At 34.0% G+C, this 7,659-nt stretch overlaps 1 pseudogene; it reads right to left on the bottom strand.

Moving 5' to 3' along the window:
• Positions 1 to 6,208: 6,208 nt before the first annotated feature.
• On the bottom strand, positions 6,209 to 6,743 carry LOC107507626 (annotated as a pseudogene).
• Between the last annotated feature and the right edge of the window lie 916 nt (positions 6,744 to 7,659).

Genomic DNA, 7,659 nt, shown 5'->3' with positions numbered 1-7,659 from the left:
CTATATTTTATGTTTTGATTCAAGAAATAATAGCCAAAAGCAGAGAAACTGATATTTATTATTCTAGGATAAAAGCATGCCAAGGATCAAGAGAGGGTGTCCTAAAAGCACATATCTTGACTTTCAAAGTAGAGTGATTGAGGATTTGTTTAGAAGTGTTAGCACTGAGCTAAGAGAATGTCACCCTCTCTCAGGCCAGAGATACAAGAAATTCTAGGAAGGAAAAACTTACTCTCAACTTGAAGATATTTCTAGAGAACAATAGTTTTGAGGGAAAATTTAGGTTTAATTTTGTGAGTAAACCTTCAGCCTGAACTCAGAACTCTCATTCAGAGCGATTTCACAAGTATCAAGCAGTACTGCAACGTTACTGAGTTTATTTTTTAAAAAACTATTCTAGATGCCAGATGCATATGGAAGTGGGGAGATAAGTTAGTCGGATGAATGATAATTGTAACTTACACTACTGTAATGTCAGTTGTAACAGAGAAGGATGGATGGATTTGAGAGACTTTTAGAAGGTCGAATCCACAATGTTTAGAGATTGTTTGAATTTGTATGTGTGCATGTATGCAGGTGCTATATCGTGTTTGATGAATAGTAGCAGCACACGGGAGAAGATAATATCAAAAATGGCTCCCAGATTTCTTAATTAAGCAACTTTGTGAATGATAGCTTGCTTTTAAATGCTTATGTGGAAAAATTTAAGAAATGGACGGCTGCCGAGCCCAACCTCCCTCATCAATCTTTTGAATGTGAAATTCCATTAGGTATATAGAGTATTCAAATGTCTCCTATAAAAAGGCAAAAAAAATATCCTGATGATGCTGGTGATAGATAACCTTTGAAAACATTTACAAATTTAATTTTTTTCAATTATAGTGAAATATAATATTATATTCATTTCAAGTGTACAATATAGTAAAATATTTTTAGTAAAATTTTTGGGCACTAACTTCTAGTGAGGAATGAGGACATGGGTGCATGAGACTTGTCTGGGCTAGGGCTCTTAGAGTAGGTAGTGAAATGGGAAAATGCAGGACTAGAAAAAGAGGTAGATCTTTCTTATTGGCAAATGTAATAATTTTGCTGAAGAGGGCAGATGTCCTAAGAAAGATGTATCATACTATCTCCAAAGAAGCAGAATTAATAGATGTGTAATTGCAATTCAAATCCATTCCCCTTTGCTTTCGGCCAGCTCCTCACCATCATGACACTCTTCTTTCACAAGCTTAAAGAATCTTGTTGAATTTGACTGTCTCAGATGTCTGATTTCCTGCAAGTTTCCCTGAAATATCTAGCTCATTAGCCCATAATATGTTGTCTGTGACTCAGGACCTCTTACTAACTACCTTTCATTTCTCACCATCCCTCACTTTGAACTAAACATAAACCAGCTCATTTGATTAAAAGGACAAATTCCTTTATGAAATACTTTAGATGGCCGTAGAGGAACTCATTCACTGTAGCTAAAAAGCCTCCACGCAAGGGGAATGCTTTTGGAAAATGGTCAATTTCCAGCTTACCACTGATACCTGAATCAAAGGCAGAAAAAATGTAAAAGAGGAAGAGTAGAGCAGTGTGCTAAATGCTGGTTCATCAATTCAATACGCTTGGCATTCATCTCACACAGGGAAAAGGTTTTTCAAGTACACTTGTCTCTTGTTAATGAAGTAAATGCATTTCTGTTTTCTTTTTCAACCATAAAATTATTTTCCATTAAATAAGCCTTGTTTTTTTTTCACTAAATTTATTATTAAAATGAGGATAATGTCATTTAGAAGAAAAAACTATTCACAAGAATTATTCAGTTACAGGAATGAAGCAAATCTTTTGAAATAACTCACTTAGCAGAAAATAATAATCTGTCTAAAACACTGACAGTAGTATTAAAATACTTATAAATATTTACAAAATATCAGTAACATTCTTTAAATGAAATTAGTTATAAAATAGAAAACATTAAGAAAGAAAATACAATACCAGGTTCTTTAGAAGTTAATGATCAACATTACACTCTTTCATCCTTAACCCTTCAGTAGTTTGTTTTAATTTTTCCATTGCCTTGAACTGCTTTATCCCTTTTTGAACTGTGTATCAAACGTAATTCATTAAAATTTTTTCTTTTATGTGTGAAGATGGGTTGTTTCCAGATATTAGCTCATACTTATTCTTTAACGTCCAAAGCAACATTGTATTTATTTACCTGATAGTAGATGTTTCTTATTAGGTGATATTATTAGTATTATTTGGATAATGTATTATAGAGAATTTTTCCACTTACAGTATCTCATTTAATATTTATAACAATGTTATGTAGAGATTATCATTGCTAGCAATTTGCAGATGAGAAGCAAGGTCATAAAGTCTTAGTAACTTAGTAATGTGCATTTTAAGTGACAGAACTTTGACATGCACTTAGGTTTGCTATCTCTAAATCATAGGATCATTCCTCTATTACTCACTGACTCCTAAATAGTTAGTGTATTAAAAAATTATGCTCATTACAAAAAAATTAAAAAAAAAAAAAACAGAGGAAAAGGAAGAAGGAAAAACAGTGGGCCATTGTGAATGGCCCTTTGATAGTAGACAGAAGCCAGATTGTGGAGGGCCTTGTAAATCATGGAATGGGCAATGAGAAGCCATTAATAGATCTTAAACCAAAGCAAGACATGATCTGCATTTTTTGAGAAACAACCGACATACTTCTCTTGGTGATTATTTGGTTACCAGATTAGAAAAAGGACCATATATTTTTCCAAACTGGTAGTAGGGGAAGGCAGAAAATAAACTCTTTAAGTAATAAAATAATTAAGCTAAATTGGGACCGTGTATTTATTATTAGTATGTTATAAATGAATCAGTACATGAAAAGTGCTTACATCAGTGTCTCTCATGTAGGGAAATCAGTATAAGGGTATAACATTGATTGAAACAATCCCCAGCTGCCTCCAAAGTGAGTCATTTATTAGGAAATGGGGGGCTTATGTATACACTGAGGCTTGTTTTGGGTAATCTGTTATCAAAGCTATAACTATTTGGACCATAAAACCATCTTTTTCATCACTAACTTGTACTCTCAAGAGGAAGCCTTCAGCAATGACATCATTTTTTCCATGCTAAAAAATTTCTGCCTGTAATATGAATCTCACTTTAGCTACATTGTTTTCTTTTTCTTTTCTCAGCATATTTTTTCAAACAGAAAAAAGACAGTAAGGCATTCAAGATGAATAAAAAAAAAGAAAATTGATGAGAAGAGAGGAAACTGGTAAGTAAGAAAAGCAAGTAAGGTTATATGCATTTTTCTCTGAGATTTGACTTAGATTTATATCTTATAAGTTTTTATATATAATATTCCATTACAATTAATATTCAAAAAGTGGACCATTGCAGTTTTGTTTCCTTTTTGACCCAAGGTCCTTAAACATGTGTTCTTTCATTCCCTCCACTATCCCTCCTTCATTCCCTTCAGTTTTTCTTTCTAAAACTTACAAATAATTAGAAAGATTTTGTGTTTTTCTAGTGACTATTTCTTTTTCTTTTCTTTTCTTTTTTTTTTTTGCATTGTGGTCAGATATGGTTGGTACCTTCTCAACAGTTTGAAATTGTGGAGACTTGTGTCACTACCTAATATCTGGTCAGATTTTACAAATATTCCATGGAAGCTTAAAAGGCTTCCACTCTGTAAATTTGGCATTTATAAGGACATTAGTATGATTTTATTACTTATTATTGTTTATTTTTATCTGCCTAATTTTAAAACATGCAATAATTATGTTAAGTTCTTCAGATTTATGGTAATTTATTTTTAAACTTTTAAACTATGTAACGGCATGCTATTTGGCATATAACATTTATGACAGATAATATTTGTTGTGAATTTTTACTTCTTAACAAAGTGACTATTGTTTTTACTGCTTTTTTCTTTGATTTCTATTTTGATGTTTGTAACCCATGTTCTCTTTGTTGTTGTTCTCTTTCTTTTTCAGTGACTATTAGCAGAGCATATCTTCATTCCACTTTTTCTTTTAACTTTGCCGAGTACTTTATTTTGAGTATATTGCTTATAAATAATGTAGAGTTGGATTTTCTTTTTTGACCCAATTAAGAATCCTTCCTTTTAAGAGATGAAATTATTTCCTTTACATTTATTTTTAGGACATATATTTATTACCTTTTTTGGTCTCATTTCATGTTTTCTTCTTCCTCTCTTCCATTTATTCTCTATCAATATAGCATCTGATTTTTCTTCTTTAAATTTTTTTTCAGCGATTTTGTGTATTAAAGACATATGTAGTTTCACTAATAATTTCTTTTGAATCTTGAGGTGCCAACTTTCTCAAGTTACTAATGTGAAATAGTATTTAATGACAATCACCTATGAAGATGAATCTTTTGTCAAGAATAACGTTTCTTTCCATTTCTCAATTTTTTCTTAGTATACTCTGGGAGATTTTGCTAGATAATTACCACATTGTTCAAATAGTATTCTTTTAAAATTTTCATCTTTTCTTTCAATAATTACATTTGCATCTTGTTTTATAACCTTATTTTCCAAGTCATTTAAGTTGGGGTATGTGTTTTAATGCCATATCTGGGCCTTTTATACCACGGTATCTGTGACACCTTTACTTGCACCTCCTCTTTGCCACCGGTACATATCCTCAACTCATTTTTCTTTCTTTTTTAAATTAATTTTATTTTTTTCTATTTTTTCTATTTTTTAAAATTTTTATTAAAGTTATTCGGGTGACATTGGTTAATAAAATGCTATAGGTTTCAAGTGTACAATTCAATAAAACATCATCTGTATATTGCATTGTGTGTTCACCATTCGAAGTTAAATTTTCTACTGTCACCATATATTCAAGTCACTTTTCTAAGTAGAGTGCATGTGTTGTATACTTCCTGAAGATTTACATATTCGATAACCTGGAATGTTGGATCTTGTTGGATAATGTTATCAGCTTGACCATTCATCACCCTAAATAGGGTGAGGGAACCAAGATCACATATGGGTCAAGAAATGGGGGGAATCTATACATTTGTCACAGAAGTTGTGTTTCAACTCTTTGCTGAAATTATCACACCAGAGGCCATATATTTTATATTTGATCTTTTGTTCAGCCTGGCGCCTACTCTAAGAACACAAGATGGGTTTAACTTTCTCTGGAATAGTCCTCGGAAGAGTGACTTGTCATTGTGGAGAACCGACCCTTTACAGTGTCCCAAACTGGCTCTAATTTGGGAATATATTTTAACATACAAGGAGAAACTGGCCGGATAGTAAAATTTTGAATGAGAGGAAACTTGGAGCTAGCAGTTTCATTGGTGGCCCCACTTCAATATGTGCTGCAGTTAGTGCCAACAGAAAAAGTGCCTCCACGAGGCATGGTCTTCATCCATCATCATAGTCTTGACCTTTCTCAGTGGGCTTCAGGTCCTGCTTCCTTCCTCATTTAAGGAACGTGCTTTTCTGGGTCAGAATGAGTCTGTGTTGCTGTTGAGAAACTGAGTAGACAGCAGGCTGAGTTGCAGCCAGGTTTCCTGTTTTGCCCATAGGTTTGCTTTTTCCTCCCAGCTTCTATAGGCTTTGAATCTGGGTATGTCCCATTCATTGCCCACCTTCAGACTTCTTGCTGTCATTCCTCATTATTAGAGATTGCTGGTGAAATTTGTCAAGATGTGCTTCACTTACTTCCCACAGCACTGGGAGCATCACTTCCAGGGTGGGGAACCTGCCCTTGGTGAGATCTTTTGAGGCTGTTTCACCTTAACTTTATAGATCAGATTATCTTTCCTGTTTTTAACAACGTGCCTTATTTTCAGCACTGAAGAAGTGTTTTCAGTATTTTACTTTTATGATTTTGTTCGATTTGGGGAGGAGGATTTGAAACTAGTTGTTTCACTGTCACATTCCTGAGCATTTAGATTACAGAGAATTTTTCATAAATTGCAGTTTATTTCCTTCCTAAGAATCAGAAAGGTTGTTTTACAAATTCTTTCTTGGGGTCACTCTCAGAATGTGGCTTAGCTCATTTGTTTTTTCACTTAATTCATATTAACTTCCTTTGGACTTGTCCCCCAAATTTGGGGATTCTCCTTTTTTATTGCATAGGAATTGTTCTATCGGTAGTACATGATTCAGTGGCAATAATAAATTCACTTGAACAGAGGATGAAAATCATATCAAAAGAGTAAATACATTCTAGCCATGAGGACTGTCATGTAGAAATCCAAAATCACTCAGAAGCCAAATCTCAAAGAAGTTACATCTTTTTGTTAGTCCATTTGGAATAGATCCATAGTACCTAGAATCTGTAGAATTCTGTAGATTATTACTTTCTAACTAAACATGATCTGTTGACACCTAACTATAGCTTTTAAAGAAATCTGATGGACTATATTTTTGCCTTCTTCTAAACTACTTACTCTTTTACAAATAATTGATTTTGAATCACTTGGACTTTTTTTTGCAATCACAATGTCACCTCTTTTGATGTCATAAAAATGCCAACTAAGATTTTCTGCAAAGACAATATCTGAATTTGGAATTGTAGGCTTCAATGATGACCAGAGCACACGACAACATCACCAATGTATTCAAAAGCACAATGAGCTATGTAGCCACATTGACTAGTTTAGCTAATAAGTTGAAAAGTTTTTCCCAGGACACTATGAAGCAAAGTTCTGTGTAGACTCTGCCAGCACTGACTACAGATCTGTTCTACAACGCATTCAGTTTTTTGTTAGTTGGAGGGCATCCAGGAAAAAGCATCTAAAGCATGTCTCAAAGCATATATGAGTGATTTATAGCTTCAGGATTCCTCTGACCCCAAAAAGATCAGGAAGCTCTCACTCAGGGCTCAGGTGTGTCTTTCTCACTTCAGCCCTGCAAAAGAGTTGTTCCTTTTTTTGAGGCCTGTGATCAACAGTGCTCTGACCACAATAGCTCTAGAGGGGTGGGGTATGTGCCTGAGGGCAATGGGCCTAATTGCACAGAGTAGGCCTGTTTGCAACCTTGCTTATTCATGGGCCACCTGTAGAGTGGCCTGTGGCCTGCAGACTGATCAAAAGTATTGGGATGGGCCTCACTCCATGCTTTCAGTGTTCCAGGCTTGCCTCCTACTCACAGACACAATTTGTTTTGTAAAAAATCTTTGGAAAATTTAACTCCCTGGTTTCCCTGTGCCCTTGAGGGTGCTGTTGGGCGTCTTCCCCCATCCATCAAGTAATGAATACCAAAAAAGGCAAACAAATCTCTAGTATAGTTGGGAAAATATATCTATTGCAAATAATTATTATGACTGTTGTATAAAATACCTAGAAAGAATAGGATAAAGATAATCATCACTAATACTTAGGACGGCAAAATATCTCTTGAGATTATGTGGCAATAAGTTTAGACTAAAACTGGCTCTTTTATCTGGAATGGATTTTCTAAATCTGCTTTTTTATTTCAGAATTAGTTTTATATGATTCACTATAACAGTAAAAAGAGAGACAAACTCTTTAGTCAATTTTTTTCAATGACTAAAAGTGAATATATGAGTTCAACACCTAACTCCCTTTACTGCTGTTATAGTGAATCATATAAACCTAATTCCAAAAGCAAAAAGCAGCTTTGAAAAAGCCCATCCAAGAAAAAAAGAGCCAGTT

Source organism: Rousettus aegyptiacus, unplaced genomic scaffold, assembly GCF_014176215.1.
Source record: "Rousettus aegyptiacus isolate mRouAeg1 unplaced genomic scaffold, mRouAeg1.p scaffold_m13_p_5, whole genome shotgun sequence".
In the NCBI taxonomy this organism is placed as follows: Eukaryota; Metazoa; Chordata; class Mammalia; order Chiroptera; family Pteropodidae; genus Rousettus; species Rousettus aegyptiacus.
This window is presented reverse-complemented; position numbering and strand designations above follow the sequence as displayed.